General features: G+C 38.8%; 1 pseudogene; it reads left to right on the top strand.

Moving 5' to 3' along the window:
* Positions 1–7495: 7495 nt before the first annotated feature.
* Positions 7496–18518, top strand: part of LOC135196947 (neurogenic differentiation factor 2-like) — a 35440-nt pseudogene continuing 24417 nt past the window's right edge.

The following is an 18518-nucleotide window of genomic DNA, read 5'->3' as shown; positions in this document are numbered from 1 at the left end:
CACCCTCTGACTGGAAGTCAGCCTTTGTGTTGTCCACGAGGGTTGGAGCCCCCTTCAGATATAACTACACATGTTCAAACCTCTAAGTGCAAAATCCAACCAGCCCTATTCCTCCAAGACGAAACTTGCTATTTCCATTTCAAATCTTCCTTTTATCACTGCTCTACTGAAATCCCTTTGTCACCATTGGGGCACGTGTTACCCCTGTGACCTGTTCAAGATTAAGTCTTCATTGAATATTTCATTTAAACACTAGAGTTCCTCCCCAGTGTGTGTGTGTAAAATAAAAGTGACTGCCCTTGTAGCTGAAATATAGTGCAAGAAGTCCTTATTTTATTTAGCGTCTAATCTAGGACTAATTTCCAAATGCAGAGTCACGTGCGTCATGTCTCCTTGTACGCAAGCGCTTCCTTAATGCAAGATACCTATGATCAATTTTGGAAACCAGCGTTGAATTAAATTTGATTTTGGCCAGCTTTCCCCTATTGTGAGAGATAGGAGTGGTCCACGTGTGGCCAAGTTGCCTTGCCTTATCCCAGGCCAGTCCATGTTCTTTTGTAAACAAACATAATGTTTCAATATTCCCTCTAATATTTCCTTCATTTACGATTGGGTCCACAAGGCCTTGCCCCAAATATATATATATATATATATATATATATATATATATATATATATATATATATATATATATATATATATATATATATATATATATATATATATATATATATATATATATATATTAAATAATTGGTTTATTCACTAAAGAAATGCAGGCGCTGATGCTCTGAAACCAACAAAGTGGTCTAAATTGAGTATTATGCAAAAGGTGAATCCTGTTCAAAAATAGCACAGACAGATATACGAACAAGCTCATTGTATTTTATGTATCTAGGGAAGACAGTATGGAAACACAAGACTAAAAAAGTCACAGGAGTTTGCTGCAGTGATCAGCACTGTAAAAATTTGTGGCAATATGGCCAGCTTCCTCAAGAATGACCAGAATAAAAGTGAACTGTCAGCATATTTGACAGACATCATCATTTCATCTCAAGCAGATGATACGGCATGCATTATTGCTACCAAAGGGGATGCTGCACTTTGTAGCAAAGGTGAACAGGATACTACTGACTACAAGAGAGCTGTCTTTCAAGCAATCCCCAGCCAAAGAAACTGGGGATGGCAACTGACTGGTGGTGCCTGGCTTCCATACTGGACAGATTATTTGCCAACAAAAGCAGAATCTTGCCAAGAATTGAATAAGTGTGACTGTAAGGAATGCTATGGTAGATGCAAGTGATACAACTCTGGACTTAGTTGCAAAGCTCTCTGCAGATGTGCCTTCTAAAAACGGTAAACTTATTGAATTAGTGTGTTCAGTTCATCTCATAATGGCAATAAGAATACCAAAATATGAATTCACAATCATTATATGGACATTACGGAATTTTTGCAGGCTTATGGAATGGAAATATCAAAAATAATAGAGCAAATTTGCAACCATTTTGGAAAAGTGTTGGCCTTATATTAAGGTGGCTGGAGGTTGATTTTGACTTATGAAGGTGATGAGTTATAATGCCAAATCTGTTGATTGTATCACCATTTGCCCATTTTTTTACCATCCTGCTCTACTACCATTGACTGAAGAGAAATCTTGCAATCATATTCTGTTGGATTGAATGCCTTTATTCTGTAAGCTCTTACAATGAATAAGACATGCTCTCTAGATGAGGGCAAGGTACAGGTAGAGGCAGTGTCGAGGCAGTAACATCTTCTCTCCAAGAGATTAGCAATAACAATATTTTTTCACCTTTTTCTTGTCATCCATGCAGGTTTGGATTTATTTCTTATGGGGCACAATAGCAGAGTGGGTGTGGGCAGTACAGAGAGCGTGGATGGTGACTGGTGAGTCATTTACAGTGAGAAGCCCGTTGATTTTTTTCTGGTGTCATCAGTTGTGTAAGGATAGGCAGCCATTGCCATTTAATCTCATTGCGCACTAATGGTGTAGAAGAGTTTCTGAAACAACACCTGTTCTGTCCCACCTGTTGGAGGCCTGGGTTTGGATTTGAACAAAGGCACCTGTGGCACCTGTCTCGAGAGGCATCAGTCATCTGTGGGTTTCCATGGAACATAGTTTTTCTTGTGCTTTTGTCATTGCCAATTCCCGTTTTATGAGTGTCCAGTGCCAGTGGCTGGTTACTTTAAAATGATATCTGGCTATGGGCACGCCATCGCATAACTGTCTGCCAGCAGCAAGTTGCACTGGGTACTTTTCCACATCACATATTGGTGTACTAAGGTATTGGATGATGGCAAGGGACACTTTATCATATCGAGACTCCCTCCTCTTTCATTGTTGGCTCTCATTATTCACTTTTCATTTTTGATAGCTGCCTCTGTCCTACCATTTGACTGTGGGTAGTGGGCAGAAGAAAGGCAGATAGGTGCCCCATCTCCTGAAGAATGTAAGCATTTTGTCACTTACTAAGTTGGTACCACTGTCTGTGGAGATCTGCTCGGGTGCCCTCCCACAGATGAAGTATTTTCTTAGTTGCTCCATTAGCTTGGAAGGAGTTATGCCATTTGGGAAATGGGCTATTTCTAATCATCCAGTTAACCTGTCTGAGTAAGCCATGTACACATGGACCTCCTTCTGAAACAAGTCCACTACTGTACACTGAAAGGGGTAGTCTGGGGGGAGGTGTGAGGTTCATCACTTCTGTAGGTAACAACAGTGCATATATGTAGCACGAAATACAGGTCGATTTGCAGTGTTGTAAGTCTCCTTCCATACCTGGCCAGTAATCTGAGTACTGGGTCCTTTGCAACATGGAGTCGAGGTCTTGATGACCAGCATGCAAGTTTCCTGCCACTTGCTGTCGGAAACTTTTTGCGATACGTAAACAGTCATATCCTCAATCATATGTGTAAGTAATTAATTTTCTGGCAACGGTCAATCGGTCCCTGACACTGTAGAATGGGTGTAGACATGCTATTTCTTGTGACTTCTGCCGGTTCCAGTCTCCAGCTAATGTCCTCAGTGGCAGTTGAAACTACACTTACCATTAGGTCCTAAGGATACGGTACCATGGCAGGAAGCTGGGGGAGCAGTTCCTTTTTTCTGGCAAATTTTTGACACTGAATCTGAACTATAGGGTTTTTTCTTCAGTTTAAACAACCTAGGGTTAGCCACATCTCCCAAGGTCTGCCAGGTTTCTGGGTGTCTACCTTTGCTAAAAAGGTGTCCCAGCGGACCCTCTAACTAAATCAAGCAGGTAATTTTCTGGCCCTTTCATGCATGCAAACACCCTTTGGCTCCTGGACTATACATATCATCAATCGAACAAAGCTTGTGTCATCAATGATCAGTGCTGTTGCATCACCTAGATCCTATGTTATAAATCCCCCTGGAAACGGGAATATTACTCTTGTACCAGCTCCAGTAGGTGATTTCCATGGGTATTGTTTTGCTGTTCTTCAGAGTGGTTGAGCAATCTAGAGAGCAAAATAACATGAACTAGACCTGGGTCCCATTGTAAGTTATATGTCATTCATCTGCATACCCGCAGTCGATATCAGTAAGGAGCTAGAAACCTGGCTCTGAAGGAAAAATGAGAGCTATGTTATCAGCATAGCAGAGGTCATTTCAGTTCAACATTCAGCCTATTTGTGTAGTAATGAAGTGTTGCTGTTAGAAAATGCTACCTAGTGAGAGTGTGGAATAAGCCAAAGTTGTATTATAGTACAATAACTCATTTGACGAAGAATTTCGGCATGGAAAAGCAGCAGCATGACATGTCAGTTATATACAAGTGTGTACCTCTCGTGAACCCTTACGAAAATTTGTAGGTAGTTTACTCAGTTATTTGCTCTCACACGAATAAAACCGGTTGTGAACTCAATAATTAGCTAAAATGACGGATCTACATCTGACTAATTCTTTAGATAGCATCTGCTCTTAACTACCTCACATTGAGTAAAAATGCATCAAGTAAGTCTGAACTGGGCTCTTGATTTTCTAATTTATATTACAACATGACTTTTTGGGCTACTGGCTTGCTTTCACATATAATGAGAGTGGGAATATAAGTATTTGTCTTGTTTGTTCCATCTCCTCAATATATGAAAATTACCGCGACATAGTCTAAAAGTATCTTTCTGAATCTAGCACTGCAGTTGTTTTGTGTTTAAAAGAATTTGCGTATGTTTGTCCTGGGCTTGCACTTGGGGTAGCAGCACTGCTTATTAGTTTCAGATGCTATTCTAAAGGCTATAAATTACTGATATTTATTAGAATTCCAGATAATAATCAGTAGTTACTCATTTACAATGCCTGCAGCGGGAGGGGATAAGTTACGAAAAGTAACCAGTGAAAGGATGTGAACATAGTCAGCCCCAAAATCATAGAGAACACTAAATTTTCACAATGAGCTCATGTAGTTTGTACAATGAAATATAGCCTTTCAACTAAGATGAAAAAGCTGAATTGACTGTATTTTGTATAAATGTGTTGTCAAACAGAACCAGTAATGAAACAAACCTGATTTAGCTAGAATGATTGTAACAGGAACGCGCTAATTTATAAAAAAAGTTGTCTTGACAGATCAGCATTAAAAGTTTTAGATAATGTATTGTGATCAACTTCATAACTTACTTAAGATCAAAATTACTGAGATTCTACCAGGAACTAGGCATGTCCAACAGAACTTAACCAGTAGGTATAAGAGACAATTACAGGATAATTCAGATATAAATTAGTAGGATTTTAACGCTGCCCAAGGTCACTTGAAGGGCGGCTACTTTTAATTCAGATGGGCAAGCACCCTTGAAAATGATGTGAAGATTAATGTATGTCATCTGTAAGTGACCTGCTATGATGCAGCTATGATGTAGCTGCATCAGGAATTTGAGGAGGGTCTGTCATCTACTGTGTGTTTATGCTTTGAAATTTCTACAGGATACATATTTCTAAGACGACCATATTCCAAGTGTTGTATGAGGATATTTCTAATGGTTTCATGATTTCCCACGACAACAGGACATGAATGCGCAGATCACGGGGGTGTCGTGTTGGGCGTAAGGTTAGGGGCAAATGGGGAAGAGCCGGTGTTGCCGCGTAAGACGCAGTTTAAGTGACACCTGCAAGGTCTGCGTTTTGGAGGATCAGCAACAGTCTCTGCATCGATGGTGGGTTGATCCAGGAGTCCTTGGGCCCGGACATCTCGCCCTTGAAGAGGAGATGCCGACCAATATTCTTTTCACCTGTTCAGAAATAATGATTATAACTAGTCATAAGATATTATTATTATTACTCTTCTTATTATTATTATTCAAAAGATAAACCCCTGTTCATATGAAACCAGCCTACAGGGTCTATTGACTTGAAATTCAAACTTCCAAAGAATTTGGGGTTCATTTTAAAGGGAGAGATCATTTATTAGAAAGGGAGAAGGTTTAATGAATAAATTAATGAATAAAGAGATAAAAATGCAAAGAAATGAGATTAAATAGAATAAGGTGCATTATTTTAGGGCAGTGATGCATTGCATCTTGGCTTGAGCTTTGGAGGTTCTAATGCACGACACCCTGAGGGAGACTGAATGTTCCACAGTCCCCCAACGGCGTGAAGAATAAAAGACCTCTGGAACTGAGAAGTTCAGCAGCGTGGCACATTGACTGCATATTGATGATGCTGTTCAGCAAACCTGGTCGCTCTTGGTACTCAGGTGTTCTGGAGCTTTCAGTTCTAAATACATCTTTATTAATGTTTTACATGGGATTAATCAATAGTGTGTTGAAGCATTCTTTGGGAGGATCATTTCTAAAACACCTGCCAAAGCTGACGGGTCCCTTCAGGGCAGGTTTCTAGATCCTTACTGATACTGACTGCAGGTAGCATGCCAACGGATTAGATATTATAACTAACAGTGAGACCAAGATCCAGTCCGTGGTTATCGTGCTCCTTAGATTGTTCAACCACTCTGAAGAACAGGGAAATAATATTCTTGGAAATCACCTGTTGGAACTGGTACTATAGCACGAACAATATTCCCGTGTCCAGGGGAATTTTAACGTAAGATCTAGGTGTGCAACAGCAATGCAATGAATGTTGACGGCAAAAGCTTTATGCGACTGGCGATATGACTGCAAGATTTGTCTTAAGTCACCGAGTAACAAGTAATTAATCTTCATGGTGTTCTGCGCCTATTCATTATTTTAGGGTCTGTATTTGCTTCTCGAGAACGAGCTTTACCCGAAGCTTGAGATATTTTAGAATATTTACCACAGAGATGTTGACAGATATGAAAACCATCGAGCATCTAGATTCTAGATGATTTGTGTAGTCTCTCCCTCAGACTAATAGCATAAGACCAGGGTACCTATAACAGCAAGCCACTAATCTAAACTGTTTAACAGTGAAGCTAGACATTGAATATCGAGTGATGATTGATTGATAGTTAGTTATTTGGCGTCGACGAAAGAGAAAGAATACAAAAGAGGCTTCTAGCAACGTTCTTTGTTGCTAAGTGCAGCATCAATCGACAATCACATATACGTTTTATTGTTTTTCAAGCATTTACTGACAGTATCATTATCTTTTCCAAAGAAATTCGTTCTTGTGTCCTGGTGCGTATGAACTTAAGTTTACATGTGGAGAGATTATATTTTCACTTTTCTGTTTGCCTCTTCCTGAATTATTTTGGGCTGTTGAATGCAATAACGACAAATAAATCTATCGTTACCAAGCAAGTATATTTACTACTACTGATACTGCTGGTATCATCATTATCATAGGTGTTACAACGATTTCATCTTGCTGTTTTATTTTGCACTGTCTTCTTCACTCTATTTGTTAAGGTCTCTAAGCTGACGTTAGGCGCACACCTCAAGTGCGCGTCTCGAACTGAAGTTGAATTTCTTAGATGACACTTGTTCGCCATCGAATTCCACTCCATAAAAGGATAGTTCAGGAGAAATCGCTCTTTTGGAAGGGAAGGCCGAGCTCCATAATAACTTAGCGCAAAGGAGCTTAGTCTTACTTGGGTAACCACCATCGTCTCCGATCAATATCAAAAGGGCGTGACAAAACAGTAGGTCTCTCTCTCAACTGGAACTCGAGTGGATTAATGCAATCTCTAGGGAAGGCTTCCTTCATGCCTGATTGCTAGCAATTATAGTATGATCATATTTCTTTTAAGCAAGTGGTCGATATAAATCTGCTTTTGTACTCTTTTCATAAATAGTCTTAGTAAAAATAACCTTGGCATTTAACGGTATCTTTTTGATCCTCTAGCAAGATATCCAATCGCGTACATTTTAGGCGTTTCCCGAACACGGTTCTCCCTTTATTAACCAATAAGACGCGAGCTCTCTATCTTGACAGCCAATGGGGATCATGCTCTGTCCTCAGTGGGTAAGTTCGCAGACGGTGGGAGGGGCTAAGTGTGCTAGCTGCGTGGATGCCGGCTCTCGGGACCAGTCGGTTCCAAACAATTTAACGTGAATCCAGAAACAAAATAATAGTAAGCCTGAAATCAGCCGTGGAACTGAGCAACAAAGCACCGAAACCGATTAGATTATACGAAAAGCAACACTTTTGAAAGAAGGGAGTGTGTGGCAAACAAGCCCAGATTTTTGTTTTACCGCTGAAAAGAGAGAAAAATACTGAAAAGCATTTTACTAGAAACGAATCTTATAGTAAAGGGGCCAGTGAGTGAGTGATCATTATCATGATACTGATGCAGAAGCATTAACTTGTTCTTTATGTACCAGGTAAGTACAAGTTATCCGAGTATTATCGCTCATTGAGTGTATGTTTTTATATTAAACTTCTATATTCCAGTACGTGCACTTTTCTTGGGAATTCTTGAAATGTATATAATAACTCATCTCAGAATAATTGAAGCGAGTGTTTTAGAACCTGCCGTTATTTCAGACAACATAAACAAAAGATCACGCAGAGGTTCTACTCATTTTATTGCACGAGGTGTTCAAGTCTTGCCACAATGATATTATGTTCATCTGATTTTCTCTGTAAATATGATTAGGTACAAGGTGCAACCGCCAAGTCAAGAGAGAGAGAGAGAGAGAGAGAGAGAGAGAGAGAGAGAGAGAGAGAGAGAGAGAGAGAGAGAGAGAGAGAATTAAAGTAATTCAGAATATCACAAATGAATCCCAATCACATAGCAATATTTTTGTTTTTGCTGTTTCTTTGATAGTCCAAGAGTGAAGGTTCCTTTAAAACGATACTGATTTGGCCTGTTTTCGGAGAAACTGTTGTGTGTCCTTCAACCGATGTTTTCATCTGTTCCAAATCTCAGACTGGTCCGAAGTGGGTCTTAAAAGAATGTGTGGAACAGTGAACGTTGCACGTCTCAAATGAATTTTTTCTACTTAAAAATGTGAATTTCACGCCATATACATAATTAAACTTGACATTCTATACTCGGTGAATATGCATTTGATAAAAAGAATCGTCATATTTTGTCGCACCTCCGATCATGATGTCTATTGAGCAGTGTATTTATATTGATGTCATATGAGAGTGTCAAATTTCCTTTGATGAGACAATTTACGTATAATATATTTAAATGGACTTTTTTTTTCAATATCTTTATTGCTACTAAGCAAAATGTTTGAAGTTTAGTTATTATTCTTTTGTTAATTATGATTTCTTGCAAAGCCAGAGTTGAGCATTCTTTATAATATAGGTCCCTACTATTTCCAACACGGCCGGGCAAAATGCCACAGGCTGCTGCAGAGGAGAAGAGATATGTGAAGTCTGAGTCACGGCCAAAATCATGTCAGAAATATCCGCCATTGTGGATCTGGACAGAATCTCGGTTGAACCAGGACCCACTTTCTGAGTGGGTCCTGGGTTGAACCAGCACAACTGGTAACTATACGGTTCATAGCCTCTTCAAGCATAGCAATAACGCTCGAGCATTATATATCAATTTCATATTTATATAATTGTTCTTTTCACTTTTTATTGACTTCATTATGGAAGAAGACCCGCAATTTGATGAGGTTCTGTGGGAGCGAGAGCTTCTTCTGGCATAAGACCATTTCAATCAACCTTCAACAACCAACAACAACAACAACAACAACAAAACCCCGCAGTAGAGAAGGAGTATCATGTTTCCATTTCTGCAACCTTGACCCTTCTTCCTCCCAATAGAGCAGCGATGGCATCATGGCTCTTTCTGTGTAGTAATGAATTCCTCCCCTGAGTGGTAGCGCCTCCTGCGAGTCCTCTTCGCCAGAGCTTTCTTTGCAGACACCTCCCTAGACCTAGGAGTCCTGGATTTGAGGTTTCCTATCCACAACAGCATTCCAATCTCGAAAAGACTAAAAGTGTTGTCAGTCAGTTTGATATCACATAAAATTTGTTCATTTACTGTTGTGGATCATTTACATTAATAGACTGAAGTATATTTGCTTTTCTATTTTGTTTTGTTATAGTAGAGTGAATCAGCGTTGGCTTTATAAATAGTATATATATAATATATATATAGCTACATATAAATATATATATATATATATATATATATATATATATATATATATATAATATAATATATATATATATAGAGAGAGAGAGAGAGAGAGTGAGAGAGCGAGAGAGAGAGAGAGAGAGAGAGAGAGAGAGAATATGTTTATTAGTTCGTTCTGTGATTCTAGTAGGTAGCCTACTGTAAATAGAGACCTGAGTGAGAGGCGTCGTTTTCTATGGATAATCATCCTGCCTCCATTATAAAGGGTTATTTAAGGGGTGCTCGCTCCCGGATCACGCACCCTGAGCAATGTTAATAGGCAAACTACTAAGGCCCTGTTCACACGAAGTGATAACCGCGCGGTTGCAAAAAGTGCTGACCGAACACACAGGCTCGATTAAGACCCTTAGAGGTCTTAAGAACTTATAAGATTTTGGTGCCCCCTTATAGTATATGTAATTCAGATATTAATAATTATATAAAACAATAAGATAATATTTTAATCATCGAAATGAAACAAAACTTATAGTAAGATGGAACATGCTTTCACTTTACTTATGTTTGAAAAGTTTTCTATCTTTTTAAATTGCAGTCTTTGATCAGAACCTCAAAACTAATCTTATGTAACACATCAGTTTCTTTACTTAATAGAGATGAGGTATCCTGCCTGCCCCCCTCGCTGCATAGTTGTTCTGATAGGATTTTTTAATATACATCAACAGAGAAAATGAACGCTCAGCTGAGCAGTTTGTGGCCACTAATGTTAAAAATATAGGAAAGCCAATGTCTATACATTTGGAAAGGTACACTTAATGTCTTCTACAATTATTTGATAAAGTTTGGCATAACTAAATCTTGATTTTACATTTTTTTTGTTGCACTGAACTTATGGTGCACATGTGAACGAAACTGCTGAAGCTCAGCTGAGAAATGAGCGTTTAAGTCCTATGGGTAAGCATCACTCAGCTTTCAATAGCACTGAGAATCCCTCTCAATGTTAGCAGATGATGCAGTGACATTATGGGGCACACATCACATAGAAAAGAAAATCTCTCAGCTATACTTTGTGTATCTCTTCTCTTCTGTTCGCCTCGGTTCCAAGTTTGCCAGCAATCGTGTAAAAGGTGGTGATACGAAATTTATCTCTGGCATTCAGTTATACTTCTGGTGCATCTCCGTCGTTGGATACATTTTTTTCTGATAGCATTTCCTTAGCAGCTGCTTCATATCTTTCAAATTCACCTCGTGAAATGCACAGTTGGTCAGCTGCACATGTTTTCAAGTTCACATCCTCATTTTGTAGAACTTAGAGAAGAAATGAACTGCACTAGGCAGCAGGCAACAGCACATTGGCCTACTAGATTTAGTGAATGAGCTGCGCAGGGCCCATACATACATTGCAGTTATTTTTTTCTAATAGTTTTTGCTGCATCCCCTTATAACACCTAGGATGTTAACGGAGTTGTCAGAAGACCGACCGCCACATTTTGAAAAGTTTAGCCTACAAGCTTCACGTAAGTACTGCAACACCTGATTTGCCATTTCCTCACCGGTAGGCGATGGCTGTCCATTTCTTAAGTACCTAAGTACAACGTTTAGCGATCGATATATGATAGATCTGGTGTTGAATCAGCTGACAAACTGAAATAACCAGAAGATTTGACTTCGTCAATGAGCGCATGGATCTTTTGTGCCCTTACTCGAATGAGTTCCTCCTCATAGGTAGTTTTGGACAGATGAGAAGGATTTCCTTTGCAGGAATTTCCATATTTCGAAATGTGGCCTGCTACTAACAATGGATCAAACTCGCTTATGAGTTCAAGCAGCCCTAAAACAATTATTCCCATTTTGCAACGATCCAAATCTTTCTTCTGTTCCTCGAAAAGACAAGCAACCTTCAGTGAGCATACGCATAGCAGCTATGACAAGCCTCAAGACATGTTCCCAGTCATCACAAGCGTCCTGAATTGCACAGCCTCGTTCTCAGTGGATGGACGACTGAGCGGAACAGCCGACAAGAACAGACTAGGAAGTGGAACAGGAATGATCACGTGAGCCTCGGTGGACGTCGGCAGTTAAACTTACCACATTCTCATTTTTTTGCATTCCAAAGATTAATATATATCATTAACCTCTATCATTACTATTACTATTAATTTGATTTCCGATAAGAAGGTTGTGTGTTTGTAGGAGTGTATGTTTTTTTTCACTGATTTTGTACAGATTCATGGAGATAGAGTTGGACTGCAAGATAAAATGATATAATGTGAAGAGCATAAACTTAGAAATTCAATAAAATGTGAAGATAAGTACGATATTATTTGACCTAAGTTTCCTCAGAATTGCAGAAAATTTCAAGTAGTTCCTTCCAACACTTTTTCTTCACAATTTTGTCCAGATGACTGTTCGCACACGGCTGTTGCAAAGGCAAAGGCAATGGCAGAGCGCAGGTGTCTGTACACACACATCCGCGCGATATTGTTATCGGCCGCGGCAACCGCACGACCTGAGTTTCCCTTTGCAACCGCGCTATTCGAGATGCTACACGTGTAGTACTATTCATTGTCTATTTAGGTGACTACACAGATTTGCCTGTACCATGTCTCAAAATGGAGACCTAAAAGGCAGATCTAAAAGTAAAAACAAAGTGCAATCAGAAAGAAAGATAGGCCACCACATTGCAGAGGGTAATTTTAAATGATTCAGATGAAGTGCAGTGGAACCAATGGCATGCAAAAAAAGCACACATGAAAAAAAGAAAAAGACGTTCAGTTATTAGGTAACCGAGACCATGACGGATGGCAGCCATCTTGGGTAACCTAGTCATGACAAGGTCTAATCATAAAATTGATGTCAAATATGAATTTCTTGACCCCCAAAACCCCAGAAAGCATAAGTTGATCAACGCTGTAGCCCGAACCATAGAAAAAGTAATTTTTAAGATGGCCCCGGCAGCCATTTTGGATTTTGACCCCTGCGAAGTTAGCCCACACTTTCGCGAGGGTCACCGCCGCTAATTTTTCAAAGTAACCCTCGGAGATGACAAATCCATAGAGAAACCTTTGTTTGGACTCCATGGTCACTGAAGTGCCAGAAATGAACCAACTATTCAGTCTCTGTCAAAGAAACGTCTCACACGATGTCACCGGCTGTCCTCGTCTTCATTCTATAGCTATTTGCGCAGTGATCAGAACAGCCTTCGCTCCGGAAAGAAAACTTAAAAGTAGGAGTGAAGGCATTTTGATGACAATAAAATTATCGTTTAGTTGAATGAAATAAAGATCCCCTACAGTTGAATAATAATCGTAAAAAAAAGACACCTTGAAGTTATATAATAATCATCAATTAAATTCTTTCCATCGAATCTGTGAACGAAATAGTAACAATATCTTTGAAGTGTTCATCCTAACATCACAACAATAAACGTTGAGTCATTCCGTCAGTTCTTATCCCTCCGTCAAGTTGAATAGATCTCTATTTGTGGAAAAGTAACGCACCTCACTTCATTGAATGACACTTTATATTTTGCCTGCTTTTGGGAAAGGTTCGGCTGGCTTGTCCTGTGAACCCAACCATTCAATCCACTGCGTGCAAGAACTTACGTTTACAGCTTTCGTGGCTGCTACACCTTACAGCAGAGACTCATGAGCGATCAGTCGCTTATTTGATATCAACTGAACGCAGGTCATTTGCAAAATTGACCACTGGGAATGCAGATGCTTCTTAAATTCAAGAGTATACCTGAGGTTAGGTGTTGAAGCTCTTCACCATCAAAGTCCTAATGATTACCAATCTTTTTGCATCGTGGCCGAGAGAAAATGTCCTTTATCCGTAGGCACGTTGCTTGTTATACTGCGTTCACCAAATCACAATGAAAAAGTGTTCATATTTACTCTTGGACTTAGTGAGGCTACACGGTTTGGGGAGTCAACAATATAGGTTTTGGGAATCTCAAATTTGAAGATAAAAAATATCTATTATTTATCTCGCTTTCCTGCTGTAGCTACATATGATTGTTTTTGTCTTCAGGCCGGACATGGACTTCCCTCTGGTGGGTCACTATACACCGTGCAGCTACATGACTCCAGCTGAACTGGTGTCTCGTGATCACCGACTCCTTCCCCCACATGACCTGAGGTCTCAACAGCTTCATTCGTCTCCCAGACCAGAAATTAACAGGTATGTAACAATCTGTATGTAACAAAGCACTGGCTTTTTGGAAACTCCTCTTTCTGTTTCATCCCTGAAAGTTTACTTGTGATACAGTTTCAGTGAGGCAGACATCAATATGAGGTGGTCACTTGATATTGAATATTGAACTTGTGTCCAACAAATCCAGCCCAACCGCAAGAACTAACCAGATACCAAAGAGTCGACACCTGCAGCTTTTCACGAGGTATAGAGAGCCAAGTAACTTAGTTCGTAAGGTTGTCGCGTATTAGGTCAAAATTATATGTAAAATTTTGACAAGGTCATGAACCCGTGAAATTGGGAAGAACCTGACCGTAGACTGCACGACTTTTCAATAATTAAGATAAACTAACAAGGAAATGAATCCGTATGACCAGTCGTTTTTTTTTTCTCGACTTTTCAATAATTAGAATAAACTAACAAGGAAGTGAACCCCGTATGACCAGTCGTTTTTTTTTTCTCGAAATTATTTTGCTCTGTAATGGAAACAGGGGCAGATACTACGCTTAAGCATTGTAATGGGAGTCTAGCCAAGCAAAACGTTGGTTTATATTCTGTAAAAGAAGAGAAGAGAGAGAGAGAGAGAGAGAGAGAGAGAGAGAGAGAGAGAGATAGAGAGAGAGAGAGAGAGAGAGAGAGAGAGAGAGAGAGAGAGAGAGAGAGAGAGAGAGAGAAACAGAAGACCATACTCGAACTTTGTATCATTAGAGACTGTTAAGTTTGAGAGAAAGAGGATCTAATTATAATTATTCTTGCTCATCATAAGCACTCATTCGTAACTAGCTGAAAAGGGGAACGGGAGTGCTCAACAAAGAAAAGGAACATTATACGGATGAAAGATAAACGAGGAAAAAACAGATAATTGTCTGCTCACGTATTATGTAGTAACGGAGACAAGTAGCAGAAAAAAAAGTCAAGGCAATTTGTAGGAGCATCACGAGGACACTAACTTTATGACCACCAGCGCCAGTAAGACCACCAGGCAAGCTACTGAACAATCTGGCAGTAAAGGAGATAAACGACGACCTCTAGCAAAAGCATCATACTAGAACTCCAACTCTAACTCATATTTCAGTCTTTGTTCTTTCTATTATGGTCAAAGCAATAAAGTTAAGAAATCAGTGTTCACAGTCCTCTTTTTAAGAGCATTACATTGATGATGAAATAGAATAGCTTATGAATACAGGCAAGAAACTGAAATATCCTGACTCTGTATCAGGCAATGCATTAGAAGTGGCAAAAAGACTATAAAAATAAATAAATAAATAATAAAATAAATAAAATAAAATAAAAGATAAAAAAGTAACTTACAATACAAAAACAATATGAACGACATTCCCATCTTAAGAATTTTGGAGTTCACGTCGAATTTAAGAACAATAAAACAATTAATTGTGTATTTATAGAGACCTCTCCCGACGATACTAAAGGACGTTTATAGAAAATTCCATCTAAGTTCTGTAATAACTTTTATAACGGTAAACTTGAAAATTCGGGAAAAGAGAATAGATGCAGCAATAAAAATGTACAAGATATACACAGGTTCAAGTGGAATATTTGTACATGTTAGTGGGAACAGTCATATAATTAACTGGACTGGGGCAATAAAGGATAGCTTACTTAAATTATGCATTGAAAAGAAACACCATTGAGTTCAATTTTATATAAGAAAATGATTACCATAACATGAATATCAGTCATGGCATGTATAAACTTGATCCTATGTTTTCCAAAGACATCCGTAAAATGTTTAAATTTTAAGGAAGGAACTAGATATGTATAGAAAAAGGAGGATCATATTTGACATCTATCAGGTGTGGATTTTGTCTCCAACGGTTTGTATGTTTGTCCTTACTGTCCCCATAGCATATACTATATTGTGATTGCTACCGCTATGTCAATGGCTTGGAAATAAAGTCGAAACCGGCCAAGACCTGCAACCAGTTTCCTATTTTTTCACCTGTGGTAATGTGTGATACACACATACATACAGACACACTGACATGCACATATAAATAAACACAAGTTCCACGAAGGAAAGAGAAACAATGATGCAACCAACCCCTTGTACAAATGTGATCACGAACTTGAGCTGCTTTACACAGAGGCTTCATCAGCAATCTCTGGAGCATCTCTGCACTTAGAGCGTCATTCGCCTGTTTATTGTGCATACTTACAGTAGAGGGGCGACTAAGGAAGATCTACCCTTTCGGTTCCCAGGGCATCCTTTGGGTGGAGGTTGAGCCCTAAGTCATTTACTCTGGTCTGGACTCGCCATTGTCAGCTAGTAACCAGGTCCCTAATTCATTCCTTACGTCCATAGGTAGGATACTCCTAAACCGCTGCGGTCTACTTGGGAACTGAACCCATGAACTCTCACTGGAGAGAGAGAGAGAAGAGAGAAGAGAGAGAGAGAGAGAGAGAGAGAGAGAGAGATTGCTGGTATTCTATCTGAATTTTGGGGGACAACGCTGCGGAAATGTAGTATTCTTTTCTTCTACTTTTTTTAGCTTTCTGTTTCACTCATTCCTTCCTTTATCTCTTGGGAGGCTAAAGAATGATGTGATGATTATTTCGTGATCGGTTCCACATCATGGTTTCGAGACTTTGCTTTTAAGGGGACCTTTGTTTGAACTGGTTCATGTTTAAAGTGACCATTGAAAGTATTGGTGCTAAGAGTACCGGGATATGAATTCGATGTGCCGTGTGTCTAAAATAACGTCCTGTATTGGCAATGGCCCCTGGCCCAACTCTAATTTTTCATGACGTGCTCACTGGTTGAGTTGCGATGATTGACTTTATTTTCGGGGGTTAGATCTCTAGACTACCGATGGTGAGCAGAAATGCTGAAGGACTTACCTAAAAATGCTTTGAAGTCATTTTTGTGATGCTAGATCTTTCGCGTCTTAGAATTCAGCAACTAACTTAAGGTTTATTGGAATTTATTTCATCACCTTTCTGATTTAATAAGCTCAAGGAAAAATTCCCATTTCATTCAACCTACTACCTTTCATTTAAGTATTCCTAAACATGAAGGTCGTCTTAACAATTACACAGAATAGTTCTTGCTGAGGTTTTGCCAGGAAGGGAAGAAAATCTAAACTCAAGTAAAACTGATACTTAGGCAGTTTGATGTTTAAAGCCAGCTGAGTGCGTTTGTCTCTTAACTTCCCCCCGGCACGCACCACAGGCAGCCTATGTAATGTGTTTCAATACATTCTATCGATGCTGGCTTTGACGACCATTATTCGGCTAATTTTCTCCCTAGTAATATTTTTTTCTTTATTTGTTCATTATATATAGTAGACAGGCACTAACATCATATTATATCCTCACGTATGTTCAATGTATTTACCATTGTTAATATGATTTATAATGCGTCTCCAACAGTCATAAAAATCGGACAACCGAATGTGCAAATATGTCAGCTGTGTGCAAGGCATAGGGCGTCAATCACTGGAGTAGCGATCTCCCTGCCGAGAGTGACTTCGGAAGGCCATATTGAAAGGTCTCGGTCCAGCTCTTGGTACTATATTTTATTACTATTACTTTTTTTAATCTTTCAAATTATTATTATTATTTCACAGAGAAAAATTACCTTACGAAAACACACCTAAGCCCTCCAACCATTGTGGTCAGGCCTAAGCATCTGCTCTTGGATCTAAGCAGTGTCAAGCATAAATGGTTCCTGTGTAAATACAGGACTTTCTTTGCATATGGTAGCGAAGCACTAACTAAACAGTAATGTACGTAGTACAACTAAACACCAACACTCACAATACGCTTACTCAGTAAGCACTCACACTTGCATACATTCACTATACACACACACACACACACACTTAACATACACTCACACACACTCTCAATAACACAAAACACTCTGAATACCCAACACTCACTAGGCACTCACTATACACTAAATGCGCACTAAAAACTTGAAACACTAAATTTACTAAATACTCATTATACCCCAAACACTCGGTAAACATTCACTATACACTCACTTAATCCTAAACATTAATTAAGCACTAAACATTCACTAAACCCTAAGCACTCATTAAATACTAAATGCTTACCAAACCCTAAATACTTATTAAATACTAAACAGTGAATGAACATCCACTCATTAAAAACTTAATAAACACTTACATACTAAACATTTGCTAAACACTAACATTCACAAGACAGTCACTAAACGCTCACTTAAAATTCGCAAAACTTTCACTAAAACCCTAAACACTCACTGAATACTTACACACTAAATATTCACAAAACACTACCATTCACAAGACATTCACTAAACATTCACTTAACATTCACAAAACATTTACTAAAACCCTAAAGACAAAACATTCACTGAATACTTACACAATAAACATTCAATAACATTCACAAAGCATTCATAATCTTCTTGAGAGAATGGCAATGTTCGAAATAACTTGGTGTGTAGAGAGATTGTTTAAAAAACAGAGATCCTCTGTGTCCTTCCTCGGCCAGCTGTATTATATCTGACGAATTATACACCAGCAGAAAAAAATCGACTATAGTAACAACAATATTCATTCATAAAACTGATAATACAAAAATGTATCCATGATTTCATTAGTAAAGTCAGTTGAAATCAAAAGAAGGTAGTCCTGCTTCGATAAAACAAACCGAGTAGGCTGTAGCGCAATTGTTATGATCTGTACCCTGACCATAGCGTATATATTACATATATATTACTATCTATTTAATGGGTGCTTAACTCTATTTAACAAATGTTATGTACATAGACATTTTAAAGCAATAACTCTAATAATGATAAGAACTTATATGCTA

This window comes from Macrobrachium nipponense, chromosome 18 (assembly GCF_015104395.2).
Source record: "Macrobrachium nipponense isolate FS-2020 chromosome 18, ASM1510439v2, whole genome shotgun sequence".
Classification (NCBI taxonomy): Eukaryota; Metazoa; Arthropoda; class Malacostraca; order Decapoda; family Palaemonidae; genus Macrobrachium; species Macrobrachium nipponense.
This window is presented reverse-complemented; position numbering and strand designations above follow the sequence as displayed.